Raw genomic sequence first — 17,274 nt, 5'->3', positions numbered from 1 at the left:
GATCTATCGTTACATTCCCATTTTATAGAAACACAGAGAACTATGGTACCTGGTCCATGACCATGCAAGATAGTGATCAAATCTGGAGTCCAAACCCTGTACCTTGATGCTGTAGTTCAGTTCTCAGAGAGTCACTATGAATGGCTACTCAATCACTTCTAATGGTATCACTTCTGTGCCATAAACCTTCAGGGGCTCTGTAACTATAAAGTAATAAGTCCAACTCTTTAGTTTAGCAATAAAGACTGTCAAACTCTCTTTCTGCCCAGTTTATTTCCTTAAAAAACCCTTTCTTTCTTCCTCAGTGCACGAGCTGAAAATGGACCAGGTATACTTTGTGGAATGGGTCTCTGTATATCTCTATGCTTCATCACTGATAAACTCCTTATCTGGAATCCAACTATTCTCAAGATCCTTTATTTGCTTTATTTTTTGTTTTACCTATAGTATAACTTGAGGCTACTGCTGGTTCTATGCTTAGTGGTCACTCCCAGTGCTGACAAAAGTTGTGTGTATGGGCGGGACCTGGGTCTAACCCAGGCCTCTTGCATATAAGTATATGCTCCAGTCTATGGATCTGCCTCTTTAGCCATCAAGATCCTTCCTTACATACCATCTTCTTCATGCATCTTCTGCTTCCAACCTAGATGATTGCCATTTGCCCGCAGAATTTTATCTTTACTTTCCTGTGTCAGTATTTGGCTTTCATGAAAGTAACTTCTGTACATGTGATATTTCTTCCTTGCCAAATAATGAACTACTTGAGGGCTTCAATATGATTTCTTATGCTATTAATTTTTTCTTTTTTTAATGTTTAAATTATATTTTCATAAAGTTATTCACAATAATTGATTACATTCAACATTTCAATACCAATCCCACCACCATTATTCCTTCCCACTACCATTATTTTGAAGTTTCCCACCACCGCTTAAGCCTCCCCACAGGAAGATGCTAGAAAATTTATTCTGTATTGCTTGTTAATAATAGTATAAGATGTCTGTAAGGGTCTAGCTCACAGTGATTCAACAAAAAGCACTGCCACAAAAGCAGCCACGTGCTCCTGGGAACATAAACATTGAAATAATTGGGGTCGGGAGCCATCCCTGCATCAAGCTGCTCAATTCTGAGATTCATTTGTGAGTCTCTGGATCATGGCAGCTAATGCACTTAAATGGTACCTGGAGGCAGTTCATGGACATGATAGCCAGGACCCCGGAGGGATGAGGAGACAGGAAGGGGTGGCCCAGTCCTGACCCCTCGAGGCCTGCTGTTTTCAGTCACTGGTCTTGCATACCTGGGTTTTCCACTGGATTTAGTCTATTGCCTGGGGGGCCCAGGACAAGCCTGTGAAGATCAGCCGTGAGGGTGGCAGTGGTTAGTTTCTGAAGGTTTGCGGCTGCCGGGGTTCATCTGCTGCAGGTGGCAAGAGGATGCTGCATCTGAGGTGCCCCGTGAGATCAGCCTGGGGAAAGGCCCAGAGCTCTCTCTGCAGTGAACTGCTCGGTTCCAAGATTCATAATTCCTGAGTGCAGAGCCAGGAGTAATTCCTGAGTGCAGAGCCAGGAGTCACCCCTGAGCATTGCCGGGTGTGACCCAAAAAGCAAAAAATAAATAAATAATAAAATTTTAAAAATAAAAATATAAATAGGGTGAGAGAATCCAAAGAGATCATGCAACGGTTCAGACTCATGTCTTGCATATTTCTCGTCCTGGTTTGATTCCCAGCAATATGAGCATTAGATGGAGCTGCCTGGGAGGACTCTGGGGATCACTGGGTGTGTGGTTCTAGAAGTGCTTGAGCATTGCCAGAATGGCCCCAGGTAGGGCTCTTGCAATGAACCATTGACCAAGTTGGCTGAGAATTGCCTGATCACCACTTGTGATCCTCCCCCAAGACTTAAATAAGTAATTGACCAATTATTGTTCTTTTTGATAGTCAATGGTATGCATATATAGTGGAAAAATATTAAAGATTATAAAAATATCTCTTAGAAGTTCAGATCCACCCTTTTAATCCCTCACTCCCTGCCCAAGAGAACTGTTAATTATTTGAAATTAGTCTTCTATCATGTACTAAACATATATAATCTTTTATTTACAAAAATGGGGTTACTCTGCACATTTTCCCACTTAAAATATCAATATTTTCCATAGAGATGCATCTCATATTTAGAAAACAGTAACATAAAATATTATATGGATACAGGAGCCAGAAAGACAATATAGGGAACAGGTTGCTCACCTTGCATTCAGCTGACCCAGGTTCAATCCTTGGTACTATGTATGGTTCCCCAAGCTCTGCCAAGAAAGATCCCTGAGCACAGAGCCAGGAGTAAGCTCTGAGGACTGCTAGGTGTACCTCCTACCATCACCCCCAAATTAGATAAATGTACAAATAGTTATCAATTCTATGATAAGCATGAGAGTGATTTATAATTGTTGCCATTATAAATAATGCCGCAGTAGATGTGATATATACAGAATATATTTTCTATTATATAGATTTTATATGTGTATTTAAACGATGCCTTTTTATAAGACATGCTTACATGTCTTATGTGTAAAATTGTAAATGTAAATTTTCTTTTTTTTCTCTCTTTTTGGTCACACCTGGCTATGCACAGGGGTTATTCCTGGTTCTGCACTCAGGAATTACTCTTGGCAGTGCTCGGGGAACCATATGGGATGCTGGGAATCGAACCTGGGTTGGTCGTGTGCAAGACAAATGCCCTTCCCGCTATACTATCACTCCAGCTCCCATTTCTTACACCAAAATATAAAATTGCTTGGTGAACTGGAATGGAGATTGTGAGTGACAATAGTTATTAACATGTAGATGGGAGTATGTCTTATGCTTTAAGTATCCTTCAAAACTCTACTGTTACCAACTATTGTTACAAGTGAAGGCTCAGATATAAAGGCTGCAGAAGTTTGTATCTAGACTTGGTCTCTGTGACTAATACCTTTGTCATGTCAGTACCTACCTGCTCCTGGAGTTAGAAGACATAAGGAAGAAACCCCCAAAATAGTTCACTGACTTTAAGTTTCCACTGAAAGAGCCTAGAGTAAGCTGCCAGCTTAACCCTAGTGCCACAGTGTACACATCTGGCAGCTCCATTATCAGGTAAAGGAGAGATTAAAAAAAAAGAGAGAGGGGCTTGCTAGATAGTACAGCTGGCTGTGTGCCTGCCTTGCGTACAACTGACTTGGGTCCGACTCTTGGTATCCATATGCCTCCCACCCCAGCCTGCCAGGAGTGATCCCTGAGCATAGAGCCAGGAGTAAGCTCTGAGCACTGTTGGGTGTGATCCCAACACCAAAATAAAGAAAGAGACCTAAGTTTGTAAAATTATTTATATCAAGGAAGTACATGGGAAGAGGTAATGAGTTCATATAATCATTGAATGATTAGGACTAAAGAGAAGAATAAATAGTTTTAGTAATCATTCTGGAAATGGATGATACAGAACCAGTCAGACTTTGCTACTTAAATCAAGAGCAACTCTGTATAAAATGACCAGTTATATATTACGCATTAATGGTGTAACATGTAGCCTTGGAGAAGTTTATTCCAGGGGTGAAATTAACTGGCCCACGCCAGGTCAGCCTATGGCCTTGGCCTTTGCAATGCCACATTTCTCTCAGTGGAACTAATTGGGCTTCCCTTCAGCCTGGTATCTTCCCTAGAGGGTATCTTGAGTACAAGGAACAGTGCAGCACCCCCTCGGAGCACCAGCTCACTGAAGGTTACTCGCTCATCTGATTACTCAGCCATCTGCTTTAAAAATGAGTAGAAAGTGCACAAATTAATGGTTTGAGCAGAGCCAACGACTTTCTGTTTAGTCTTAGGTTCTGGGCCAGAAAAATCTTTGTTGGAAATGTTTCTGTACTTACACCACGATTCTGAGGTGACCAATCCTGGGTTCTAGAACCATCTGCCACTATCTAGCTGCGACGAAAGGGAGCAAACTTTTGAAGCTCATCTCGCACTGCAGCACCCGGAACTGAAGTAGCTGCTGAGAAAGCCCCACCAGTCTTTTTTTTTTTTTTTGACATTCCTTTGCCTGTAGGCAGTCGTGTTTTCAAATACCAAGGCTGTTTATTGCACTGACAAGAATTAATTCATAAATTCAGGACGTGGAAATACTTTGAAAATAAGTCTGTCAAGAAGTAGTGAAAGGATTAGAGAGGGCACAGATTGCACTGATGCCTGCTTTGTGGAGCTGACCGAAGGGGTGGTGTGACCTCAGAAATAGCAGTCAGATATCCAGGGATTAGGAAGTAGGAGCAAGACAAGACACACACAGCTGAGCCTCGCCTGGGCAGATACAGCGAGAAGGGAGACGGCTCTGGAAATAATCCAAGGTGATCATGAGCTTCCTCTCAGTTCAACACCTTTTGGCCTCTTTCTCACTGGAGTCAAACTGCGCCCATTTCAGAGCTGTTTGATTTTTTTTTCTGAGAATGCGCCCCCTCCCCCAGAAAGGGGTCTTGGTCTTGTCACTCCAAAGGCTGACAGAACTCTCGGCTTCATCTCTTGGGCATTCTCAGGAAGGTTAGCCTTTGAGTGACACTTGTGTCTTGTCAAGGAGACCCAAGGCGTTGGCTCCTTTTTGCTCTGAGGTACCCACACCCAGAGCGCTTAGGGGGTCCTTGAGGTCTGTGACTGTCCCAGGCAAGCTCCCCAGAGAGTGGGGTTGGATGGGCTCTATGAACCATGCCATAAAATCTGAGACTCCCATCTCCTTGATCATACTGGAAACCCTCACTTTCACTTTGGGTTATTTATAAAATATTCTTAGAGCTGGAATTTTGTTCCCCTTCATTGGGCAAACGATAACCTAGTTTTAAATTGAAAAACATTTACCGAGCACCTACTTCATGTTCCCTGCTCAGGACCTAAACATTTTCAAATGTTGATTCATTTACTCTTTATGGTCACCCAGTGGCCGAAAGGAGGCAGGAAATGTTAAGCAGCTTGTCCAGGAACCAAAGCTGAGAGGCTGGGGGCCGGGGATTCAAACCGCGGTTTGTCTGGTTCTAGAGAGCATGTCATTGGCGGGAACTGATGGGTGATGAAAAAAAAATCTCCCTGCACAAAAACCAAAACTCAAAATCCTATGTATATTTATTTCGAAGAAAATGTGTGTTTCCCGCCTCCCGCGTCCGGCTTTTCTTCTTCACAGCAAAATGTTCTAAGGCAAAGGGTCCTTGTTTCACACCTGGTGGCGGCTGGCTCCTTGCTACTTCAGCACTCAGGATGGAAGAGGAAGCGGGCGGTTTCATCACCGCTGTTTCGGGCTGCGTGCGAGGGTTGCGCCTGTCTCCTGCCCTTCTGGCTCCTCTCCTGCCCCCCACTGTCCGGGCTTTGGGAGCTCGGGTTCTGGGGGGTCCTCATCAGTCAGACCCCCACCCCGACACCCCCAGTGGATGCGGCTCTGCCCCTGCGAACATCCCGTTTCTGCGGGAGCGTCGGGCAGCGTCTCTCCCGTTCTCGGCCCCTTCCCCCCCACCCCCACCCCGGGTCCCGGATCTCCCCCCGAGTTTGCAGGCGCGCGTGTGCGCCCGGGTCCGAGATGCACGTCCGCCTTCCTGCGCGTTCCCCTGTCTGCCCACGTGGGAGGCGGGCCCCAGAACCTGCCGGAACCGAGCCCGGAACCTCGCTGGGCTGCCTCGGTTTCCTCGCGGGGCCGGGGAGCCGGGCCGGGCGGGGAGGCCGCTGCCCTCCGACCGGCCCTGCGGACTCGCCGCCTGCTGCCCGTTTCCCAGTGCGCGGGGGGCGTCGGGGCCACGGCGGGCGTCCGGGCTGCGCTCTGGACACGTTCCCCGAGCCCGCAGCTCCCCCGGGGGCAGCGCCGATCTAGGGGGCTGCTAGGTGGGGCCCCGGGAGGCCGGGCGAGGCGCGCGCGCTGACACCTGCTGCGGGGCGCGGCGTCGGGGACCCCACCTGCGGGCCGCCCCGCCCCGGCACCCCTCTCCTCCCCCGCGGGCTCCAGAGCATTGTACTCACATCCGGGGCTGGCTTTGCCTTAATGCGAGACGTAATTAACCCGGAAAAAAGAGCCGCAGACGCGGCGGGGCGGCTCCGATCGGCTCCAGCCCGGGGGTCCCGGGGCCCCGGAGGCGCCTGCAGCCCGCGGGGAGCCCGCTCGGCCCCAGGCCCTGCCGCTGCACCTCGGGGTAAGTGGGGCGCGGGGGCGGCGGGCACCGCGCGGGGACCGTCCCCGGGAGCGGCTCCGGACACTGGGCTCCGGGGCCCCGCAGTCGGCCCCCCCGGGAGACTTTTCCCCCTGCGCCCCGGAGCTCCAGGCGCCCCCGGGGACTGGAAGGGAACGGTTTGGACATGCAAGTTCGGTGCCAAATTGGGGAAGGAGCCGGAGGGGAACTGGCCGCCTCCTGCGCCCTCCCGGACTTCTTCCTCACCTTCCTTGCGTCCCTCTCGGCCCTCGATCTGAAGGCGGCTATTCCCTCAGCGTTTTCTTTCTATTAATAAGGAGGAAAGGGAAAAAGACGCCTTGTAGGGAGGAAAAGTGTCCAGGCATGTCCGGAGAGGAGGCGGGGCAGGGGCGCGCTCCGCTTAGGGCCTCGCTCATCTCAGCTCCTCCTGGGCCTTGCACGGTAAGAGTTCCTTCCTCCTGGCTGCGGGTACGCGCAAGCGTGTGCGGCCGAGCCACGGAGCACTGCGGGGAGGGCGTTTGCCAGGGGTTCGATCCCCAGCATTATATAGGGTCCCCCAGAACTGAGAGGAGTAATTCCTGAGTGCAGAGCCAGGAGTGACCCCAGAGCATCGCCGGGTGTGGCCCTCTCTCCCTCCCTTTCTGCCCCCACCCCGCCCCCCTCCCGTCTCCTCCCGGGTTCCTTCTCCCAGTACTTCCCTCAAGAGGGGGGAGCATTCTTCTGAGATGTCAGCTATGGCCCGTGGCAGTACTCAGGGGTCTGTGGTTGCACTTTGGAACTTTGCAAGTTCCCAGCTTGCACGCATAGGTTATTCTCTTTCTTTCTTTCTTTCTTTCTTTCTTTCTTTCTTTCTTTCTTTCTTTCTTTCTTTCTTTCTTTCTTTCTTTCTTTCTTTCTTTCTTTCTTTCTTTCTTTCTTTCTTTCTTTCTTTCTTTTCTTCTCCCTTCCTTCCTTCCTTCCTTCCTTCCTTCCTTCCTTCCTTCCTTCCTTCCTTCCTTCCTTCCTTCCTTCCTTCCTTCCTTCCTTCCTTCCTTCCTTCCTTCCTGTCCCCCATTCCTGACTTTCTGGAATGCCATCACACATATGGTGGCAAAGCCTTCAGAAACTGTGAAGACCCTTGAAGAATAGAAGTCTTTGCTTGCTGTTTCAGGTGTGTATCGTGGACTTTTGTCGGCTACTGTGAAACACAGTGCTGAACAGACTGCCTCCTCTCCCTCACGGAGCTTCCAGTCTGAGGGAGGAGACTGCAGGGGTGCCTAGGAGGAGCAGCGCGAAGAGATAACTAGAATAGAGATCTGGTCTGTGTGGAGGAGCAGCCTTCAAAGAGCGCCAGCATCATCATCCCAGAAACAAGCCTCTCCTTTAGATGCCATTGAAGGCAAGTGACTTCTGCTAGAGCGAAGGGCTAATGTGTGGTCTGTGGCAGCCCCAAGCCTGACACTCACTAGGTGCTAAGTAAATATTTGTTGGACGAGTGGACTAATAACTGCAAGCACATTCATTATCTGCAGATGTCCAGATGCACGAGGCAAAGAGCTGTGTGGCAGTACACCCACCTATAAATTTTTTTTTTTTTTTTTTTTTTTTTTGCTTTTTGGGTCACACCTGGCGATGCACAGGGTTTACTCCTGGCTGCACTCAAGAATCACCCCTGGCGGTGCTCAGGGGACCAAATGGGATGCTGGGAATCGAACCCGGGTTGACCTTGTGCAAGGCAAACGCCCTACCCGCTGTGCTATTGCTCCAGCCCCACCCCTATAAAAATTTGATTCGCTAAGCTCGTCCCTGAGTCATTGACTTGGGGTATTGCCTTGGGACCCCAAGTCTCTTTTCACCTGTCTGTAACAACTTCTCTCCCAGGTTCTGTGGCACTCTGAGCGCAGTTCTAGCTAAGTAATGACTTGGAAAACATCTGGGATTGGTGGAATGTTTGTAGATGCTTCTGTTACCTTGTAGGTGCTTTCTTCTCTCTTGTGCAAAAGGAAGTTAAAGCCTGCAAATCCCCTCATGCCATCACAGTGAGCTGAGTAGCTCAGTTGAAGTTAAAAATAAAGTTAAAAAGATTGCCAAGACCTAGAGAAATGCTGAAGGCATCAGGTTTGGGCTGGAGCTTACCTATGGAGAGATTCTGCAAAGGTGGGCAGGGCAAACGAGGCACAGTCTGGGCCTCACTGAGCAGCCCTGGTGCCAGCTTGTCACTGTGTGCCGGGACACTGGAAAGACGTAAGCAACAGGAGCGCGGTCTTTGTGTGTGAACAGCTGTCACTTGTTGATTTCCTGTCCTCTTTGTGGGGCAGGTGGACAAGTGGGTGATGTTCCTGTAAAAAGACTGGCGGCCTAAAATTAGATCTTGCTGTGGACCACACTGCAGGGAGAATGCCCCTGCTGATTTAGGCACGCAGTGGTGCCACTTGCTCTGGCCAATAGAGTCCCAGAGCTCGAAGAGGCTCTTGGTGCTGATATTTGGAACTCAGGGCTATCCCTGCCTGCCACCACCCTCCCACCCCCTCCCACCCTGAGCAGTTTGGGTCACCTTACTTTCTTCTATTTCCCGTCTAATCTGGTAGGCTTCGGAAAGGAAGAAACCAGAGCAAATATTCTGTGACAGCCTCTGGGAGAGAAGAAGCCTAACTCTGTCCAACTCTTTTTTTTCTTCTTTTTGGGTCACACCTGGCGATGCTCAGGGGTTACTCCTGGCTCTGCTCTCAGGAATTACTCCTATTGGTGCTCGGGGGACCATATGGGATACTGGGAATCGAACCTGGGTTGGCCTCCTGCAAAGCAAATGCCCTCCCTGCTTTGTTATTGCTCCAGCCCCTGTCCAACTCTTGAGACAGAGAACTGACAAGGAGAGGAGATGAGGGTGGGAGAGGGTGGGGCTGGTGTTCCTGCCTCTCCCTGCCTCCCCACGGTGGGTTCCCCTGGGTGGTGTGTAGTGGCCTATAGGGCTGGACTCCAAAAACCCGGTTGACGTTATTCTTATCGTGGCTTACTCTGTCCTCCCTCCCCCTGCTGCCTGCTCTTAAGCCTTTTAACTTATCTTCCAGCTGAAAACCCTTTCTCTGACCTGACCCCATTCGATTGAAGTGATTTGTAAAGCAGTAAAGGCTCCCACTGAGGATGTCCAGCCCTGGAGGGACAGAAACTCTTGCCACTGCTCAGTGTGTGCAAAAAGCTTTGGGCACACACTCTGCCTTTCTCTCTCTCTCTCTTGTTCCTGGCGGTGTGGGGGAGACGGTGCAGTGCCAGAGCAAGCCGTTTCTGCATGGCTCAGGCCCGTCGAACTCTTATCAGTGGCCTGGGTGTGTTTTCTGAGCAGAGAGCAAGAGGCTTCCTGAGAGACACTACGGTTTGAGAGCCGAGAGTCGGGTGTGCTGCCCTTTGTGTGAGGGCTCACATTTGCCGTCTGCTTGCAGGGTGACTCTGTGTGACAGTCCCTCCATGGAAAGAGCTGAGCACAGCTCCAGTGGCTGCCCTCGGAACCTGATGGGCATGTCTGGCTTCTTCGCTCTCCGGGTGGAGTCGAGACAGGCTCTCAGGTTTTGTGGCCACGCCTGGTGGTGTTCTGTGGATGGTGTGTGGTCCCGGGTGTGTAGACTGACCCGGGCTTTGCTGTCTGCCTGTACCAGCTGACCCCTGGACTGTCTCTCCACTAGTCTTGGTTTTTCATTTTTGGGAATCTCTTGGAGAATTTTAGAAATGTAAAATGTGATGATCACTGGAGAAGAAAGAACCATGTGCCCTTCTTAATGATGACTGCAGTGTCGTGGCCTTCCCGTTGCTCCCTCTTGAGTGTTCTGAGAGTTTTTTTTTTTTTTTTTTTGTGGTGGGGGGCTGCACATCCAGTTATGCTCAGGGCTTACTCCTGATTCTGTAGCTTTGGGAGCATTGCTGTTAGGACTTGGGGGGACCACATAGGGTGCAGAGAATCGAACTTGTATGGCCATGTGCAAGGCAAGTACCCACACTGTTGTACTATCTCTATGGTCCTTTTTGACTTTTGGTCTTCGGCTATACCCATGGTGCTCAGGGCTCACTTTTGGCTCTGTGCTCAGGGATCACTCCTGTGGGGCTGGGGGACCGTCTAGGGTGCTGCTGATGGAGCCCAACATGGGCATGTGCAAGGCAAGTGCCCTCCCGCTGTCTTCTTGCTCTAGTCCCCCAACTGCTTGTTCTTACTTTAGTAGCAGGGCGCTTGGGTCCACTTTCAGGCAGTGCTGTGGCAGTAATACTTCTCAGAGAACTACTTGTTAAGCATTACACACACACTCACACCCACGCCGCCCCACACACACCCGTTTGCTCTTGTTATCGACCTCCTCTTCAGTACTGTCCACATATCATTTCATGTCACTCATTGCTGCGGCCATTGAAGTAGCTTTTTGGAGGATCGCTGTCTGTTGTGGAAATGAGGAAGTAGGCCTGCCAGAGCTCTGGAGAGGGGCAATAAAGCCCAGTTCCTTTTACTTCACTCCTCAGCACTGATGCGTAACTGAAACTAGCACCCTCACCCCTTTCAATGGTGTGTTTTGTCCAGTAACTGTCACCTGCGTGTTCTCCTTGCTAAACCCAGCCCTTTTCCCTAAGCTTAGAGATGTGAGATCATGCTTTTAAACAGACACCCAAAGGCCACTTACATGTTGCCCTCACACTTAAAAAAAAAAAAAGGCTGGGAGGCAGAAATAATATTTCCTTTTTATTCTTCTACTGACAATTTTTTTTAAGTAAATAGACATTATTTGGAGGATTTTTTGAGTGGGAGAGAGTGAGAGAGAGAGAGTAACATGCTCAAGAGAGAACTCAGGTTTCTCCAAGGGCAGAGAGAGCCCCTACACACACCCCAGCATTAGACACGAAAGTTTCATTAGCATGAAAGTACACATCTCAGGAGGGGAGATGCGGGCGACACATGTGCTTTCACACCACATGCGCTCGGCCATGTGGGTGTCAGCAGCACATAGGCTTGGGCAGCATATGTGCCCTGACGATGTTGTAGTGTATGAAATGGTCAAGATTTAAAATCATGATAAGAATGGGAACACGAGTGGAGGGAAGTTGATGCTGGTGGATGGACTGGTGTTGAATTATTGTATGCTTACAACTCGACTATCAGTAGCTTTGTAAATCATGGCTCTTTAATTAAAAAGAAAGATGAATAAAGCCCCAGGATGCTTGTGTGGCTGTTTTTAGGGAGCTGAATGGTGAAATGGAAGTCGCTGTGTCTTCTAACTGGGAGCATTTGAATGATTCCAACAGCCACGTTTGCTCTGCTGTTTACAGAGGTCATGAGTGTCAACAACTGGTTTGTTGTTTTGGGCAACTGAATTTCAGTGGTATTAATGCTTGGTTTCTCCTGCTACTCCCCCGACATATTCCCCTTTAAAAATTCTTTTTTTAAGGCCCAGAGAGATCATACAAGGGTTAAAGTGTTGGCTTATGTGCAGCTTCCCAGTTGAATTCCTGGAACCACGTGGTCCCCTATGCACTTGCAGAGGGTAATTCCCAAGCATAGAGCTGGGAGTAGTTTCCACGTGGCTCTGAGCCCAGAAAGGCACAGGTTCCCTCTTTTTTTTTTTGCTTTTTTGAGTCACACCGGACGATTCACAGGGGTTACTCCTGGCTCATGCACTCAGGACTTACTCCTGGCAGTGCTAGGGGGACCATATGGGATGCTGGGAATTGAACCCGGTCGGCCGCGTGCAAGGCAAACACCTACCCGCTGTACTATCACTCCAGCCCCCAGATTCCTTCTTTAGTGTCTCTTGCCTTCCTGTCAGATTGCTAGGATCCAGTGGAGAATCTCCTTTCCCCTCCAGTCTCCTCTCTAACCCTTTCCTGCCCTTCCTTACCTTCCTTTCCCTCCCCTTCAACTTCCCCCTCTCCTTCCTTCCTTCCTTCCTTCCTTCCTTCCTTCCTTCCTTCCTTCCTTCCTTCCTTCCTTCCTTCCTTCCTTCCTTCCTTCCTTCCTTCCTTCCTTCCTTCCTTCCTTCCTTCCTTCCTTCCTTCCTCCCTCCCTCCCTCCCTCCTTCCCTCCCTCCCTCCCTCCCTCCCTCCCTCCCTTTCTTCCTGATCAGCTTTTCTTAAACTTGACATTCTGTAGCTGTTTACATTCCTCTCCCTGGGCTGGCGCTCCCTTTGGGAATCTGTTCCCAGTACAGGGCCTTCTCTCTCACATTATTCTTCTGTCCACTTTTTGGAATTTGCTCTTCTGATCGTTTTAAATTCCACAATAGTTTGTGACCCCCCAACACTTCCCCGCCCCTCACGCCAAGGAAATAGATGCTCCCCTCCTCACCAGGGATTCGGCTCTGGGTCTTTCTCTGCAAAGCTGTGCTTGTCTTTGTGGTGTCCTCTGGGCGCTTGGCAGTGCTGCGGCTCCCCACGCCTCTCCAGACACTATGCGTTAAGCTTCCATGAACATGCTGTGAAGTGGCCCAGGCTATTCCAGCAGTAGCTGAAGGATTGCTCTGACCCTCCACACCCCACTTCCTGCCTGCTGTCGTCTGGGTCTCTCTGAGACCCCTAATGTCATTTCCTGACAAACTTTCTCCTGTAGAGGCTAGGCAGTTTCCTGTGAGCATTCCTCTTGATCACCACTCTCCCACTTACCACTGCTGCTTCTCTTTCCTGGATGAGAAGTAAGGCAGTGTCCCTGCTGTATACCAAGAAAATATTTCCTGTTAGTTTTTTTGGGGTGGGGGAAGTGTTGAAGGTCACAACTGGGAGTGCTTTGGAGGTGGGGGTTGTTCCTTGCTCTGTGCTGTGGGGGGGTTGGGTAGTGTGTGGGGGATGAATTTCTAGCCATGCTCAGGAGATCATGCAGTACCAGGAATCGAACTCCGGGCTCCTCCATGCAGAGCATCCCCTATTCCCTTCCCCCTTCCCTTGAAGCAAAAATCCCTGCCATTTCCCGTGCTGCCAGCACAGAGCTAAAGTGATTGGTTTTGTCATTTTTTTAAACTCTCATGGTTATAATAATGATTTCATCATGGGGCCAATACCATATAAGGCTTTGTTTCTGTTATCACTTTCTTTAACTTTTATTTACCTCAAAAGTGTCGGCTGGTCAGGCAGATGAAATCGCCCTTGCTCGTTCTGTTCTGTCTTCAAAAGGCGTCAGTGATCTTACAGTTCTAGCTGTACAACATGAGGCTAGAGAAGTTGCCCTGGAAGCTGGAGTGCACACTTCACAGGCAGGAGGCGCAGGGGGAAGCCTAATGTTGCATCCCAGGAGACAATCTGGCTCGATAAGCTCATGAGCAGCCTCTGAGCACTGCCAGGCTCACAAACAAACCAAAGCAGACCACACCCCTGCCCACAGAAAGACACGTACCGAGCAAACCCAGACTTGATGACTTAATAGCATCATGTTCAAGGTTCGGGTTTTGACCCCCAGCACCATGAGTCCCCCCATCTCTCCCTGCCCCCAACCCCCTCACACCACTGGGTGTGGCCCCACAATCACTGTCACTGTCATCCTGTTGCTCATGGATTTGCTCGAGCGGGCACCAGTAAAGTCTCCATTGTGAGACTTGTTACTGTTTTTGGCATATCGAATATGCCACGGGTAGCTTGCCAGATTCTGCCGGCGGGTGGGATACTCTCGGTAGCTTGCCGGGCTCTCCGAGAGAGTCAGAGGAATCAAACCCAGGTCGGCTGCATGCAAAGCAAACGCTCTACCCGCTGTGCTGTCAGCCCCATAATAGAGGCAAATAAATGTCAACTCTGTCTCCCAGAGGTTTCAAGAAAGACAATTTTACTGGGGCTTCTTGTCAGGGCCCCTGTTTTGTTTTCTGAATCTCTGAGTCTGGGGTAGCTCAGAACTGTCAGTAGAAGAATTTGGGTGACAACTTGATTGTGAATATTCAACCAGTCCAAAAGTTAGGGCTCCGCTTATAAGGACCAGAAAGTCAGGAAATGAACCTGCAGGGGAAGGAATGGGCCTTTGTCAAAGGAAGAACAATAGGAAGAAACCCACGCAGACAGCGGAGGGTTCAGGGTCCTGGTGGCAGGTTCCTGGCGCATCAGCGATTACTGTGTGTGGGAGACTGTTCTAATAGATTCAAGATTTTGAAACAAACAAAGATATCCCCACTGATTCATAACATAGCAGTTTTTGTTTAGTAAACTAAAAAAATATTCTCAGCTTCAGTACCTATAAACTAGGGATGGGTATTGGTGAATGGAGTTAAATAGACTTGTCTTTTGTTAAACGGAATAACACATTCTCTGTGAAATATTTGGAAAATAAGGAACCTGTATGAATGATAAAATTCAGTCAAAACCTATATGGTTTTGGGGCCTGGAGAGATAGCACAGCGGGTAGGGCGTTTGCCTTGCACTCGGCTGACTCAGGTTCAATTCCCAGCATCCCATATGGTCCCCTGAGCACCGCCAGGGGTAATTCCTGAGTGCAAAGCCAGGAGTAACCCCTGTGTATCGCCAGGTATGACCCAAAAAGCAAAATAAAAACAACAAAACCTATATAGTTTTTACAAATATTGTATCTGTATGTCAGTCTTTTTCTGTTCAATATAGAATTCTAAAAATAGCATTTAGAAGATTGAAATAAGATTATAAAATAAATCATAACATGCCTTGAGGAAATCACTCATGGACTGGACAGGAAAGTCAAAGGGCTAAGTGCAGGTTTGTACACAGGTGGCCCAGGTTCAATCCCTGACACTTCATAGTCCCCCAAAACTATGGGAAGAGACCCCCACAACCCCAAAGCACAGAGCCATAGCAGTGCTCTTGAGCACCACTGGGCATGGCCCAACTCTCCCCCAACCCCCCCCCAAAAAAAGGCCGAGCTACTTTATATGGTTGGTTTCTTCCAGATTTGGTTTTTTGTTTTGTTTTAGTTTTGGGGTCACATCCAGTGGTGCTCAGGGCTTACTCCAGACTCTACATTTGAGGTTTTACTTCTGACGGGGCTTGAAAAACCATGTGTGTTTCTCGGGATTGAAACGGGGTTGGCCATGTGCAAGGACAGCACCCCACCTTCTGCCCCCCAATTTGTTTAACTATTACTGGAAAGTTTCATCATTCAATAATTGTAGAACGTTTCCCTATATGGATGTTCCATGGTTTTATTTATTCATTCTTTAATAATTGAGATATTCAGAGCATTTCCAGTTTTCTTTTTATAAAAATTATAGTTAGTATCCTTTTATTTTAATCTTTATTTGTATCTTTATCTACTCGGATGGAATCCTTAGAAGTAGAATTACTAGATCAAAGGGTATGAACATTTTTAACGCTCTTGTTATATATTGCCAAATTGCTTTCCAAAAAGATTTAGATTTTTATCCCCGGTGTACTAAGAATACTAGGGAAAATTTTCAAGTAGCTGATATTTGTTTTAAGCAGCAATCTTCTGTCTAGCTTTTAACCCCTCTAAATGCCTCTGTCTCCCACTGGTGCATCACTTATTTTCTTAAGATTTTGTTCCCAAATGTCTTATATATTAATGAGCCTGATAAAAGTATCCATTGCCTCAGTTCCTAGGGGCCAATTTTATTTTTGTCTTGAATCTCTCCCACTCAGGTAGTGAAATGGGCAGTAGAGGGTCAGCTCAATAGTGTAGTGGGGAAGATACTTGCCTTGTACTTGGTCAGTTTGGGTTCATCTTCGGCATTCCAAATGGTTCTCCAAGGCCCACCAGGGGATATCATTGACCACAGAACCAGTGATGTCAGAGTCCTCCCCCAAAACAAAAAACAAACAAAAAGATAATTAAATGGGCAGTAGAGGAGATATTTTGGACAGGGTCCCCCCAGTGCCCTCATGTTATTCAGAGGGAGTGGCCATTTACTTATTGATTTACTTTTCTTATGAATTTTGTGTAATCAGTTGACAAATATTGACTAGAAATATCAGTTTCATTGACATTGAACTCATTTTCTGTTGCTAACAGAAAACTTCATGTGAATATAATTTCTTTCTCAAACTTTCACTTTCACTGTTTATATACTGAGAAATGTGCATCTTACAAAATGTCCCTCTTTTTCTTTTCATTTATTTATGCATTATTTGGTTTGAATTACTTTGGGTTCTATAAGCATGTTTGTTACAGAGAGAGAGGGGAAGAAAAAAGATAGGGAGAGAAACAAGATATAAGACTGAATATGCGCATAAATTTTTTTTGGGGGGAGTGTGGGCTATAGATTCAAGGCAAGAACCTTAAGCTCTATACCATGTTTTTGGCCTCTACTTGTGATACACATTTAACAGAGTCAAGTAGGGTGATGAAATATGAAAATGTGAAAAATATTCCACCTTAGTCCTTATGAGGTATCATTATATATTTGAAACTTGAAATAGTTTAAAATATTGAGATTTTTCAGTGTACATAAGATTACAGTGATGGGGTCTGGAGAGGAAGTATAGGGTTTATGGGGCATGTCTTGTGTGCAGCCCTGGCTTGGTCACCGAACGGCATCAGGTGTAGTCCTGAAGGCACCCCCTCTCCCAGCTAGTGTCCCTAAGCCCCATCAGGGTGGCCCCAGTAATCCGCACCGTTCACACAGGACACAGCAACCTCTCATCTTCAAGCCATAGCATTGAATCACTAACGGGTTGGATAAGAGTCACAGGTGGTACCTCTGACCTCTTCAACACTTGGGAGCTGCCCCCATCCCCAAATTATATTGATGATAACGGCATGTCACAGGTTGCAATGCAAACATATGACATATTTTTTTAGAAAACAATGATCTAATTATATTATTACTTGGACTTTATGCTGTTTCCATATAAAACCTATGATCTAGTTATAGTATTACTTGGAATTTATGTTGTTTCCTTATAAAAGAAGAACCAGGGAATAAAGATATACATTTGTGCATTATTTCCACAGCAGTGAGAAATCTGATATTAGTAAGTGAAAAATGTTAATGATGGTAAACTAAGTCCAGCAATGTTATGCAATCTGAAGAATAAAAGACTATGTGGCAACACAAAACATGTTTATGATATAATTTACAAAAATTTAAAGGCCAATTATGTGAATAGGGGCATGAAAAAGCATGCAAGAGTAAAAACAGTTGGCTAGAGAGGTTTTTTTTTTTTAATGCCAGTAATGCCAGCATT

The 17,274-nt window shown here is 47.6% G+C and overlaps 1 protein-coding gene across 3 annotated transcripts in view; it reads left to right on the top strand.

Moving 5' to 3' along the window:
- Window positions 1-5,675: 5,675 nt before the first annotated feature.
- Window positions 5,676-17,274, top strand: part of PLEKHA2 (pleckstrin homology domain containing A2) — a 78,294-nt gene continuing 66,695 nt past the window's right edge. The window contains exons 1-3 of one of the 3 annotated variants that reach the window (XM_055130783.1): window positions 5,678-6,183; window positions 6,498-6,621; window positions 7,331-7,558. The gene's annotated coding sequence lies outside the window, so the exon portion shown is untranslated. Of the gene's footprint in view, window positions 6,184-6,497; window positions 6,622-7,330; window positions 7,559-17,274 lie in introns of all 3 variants that reach the window. The other 2 variants (XM_055130773.1, XM_004606852.2) reach the window with 2 other exon arrangements.

The sequence above is a fragment of the Sorex araneus genome, chromosome 1, assembly GCF_027595985.1.
Source record: "Sorex araneus isolate mSorAra2 chromosome 1, mSorAra2.pri, whole genome shotgun sequence".
NCBI lineage: Eukaryota > Metazoa > Chordata > Mammalia > Eulipotyphla > Soricidae > Sorex > Sorex araneus.
The sequence above is the reverse complement of the archived record's forward strand: the minus strand, read 5'-3'. Positions and strand labels throughout refer to the sequence as shown.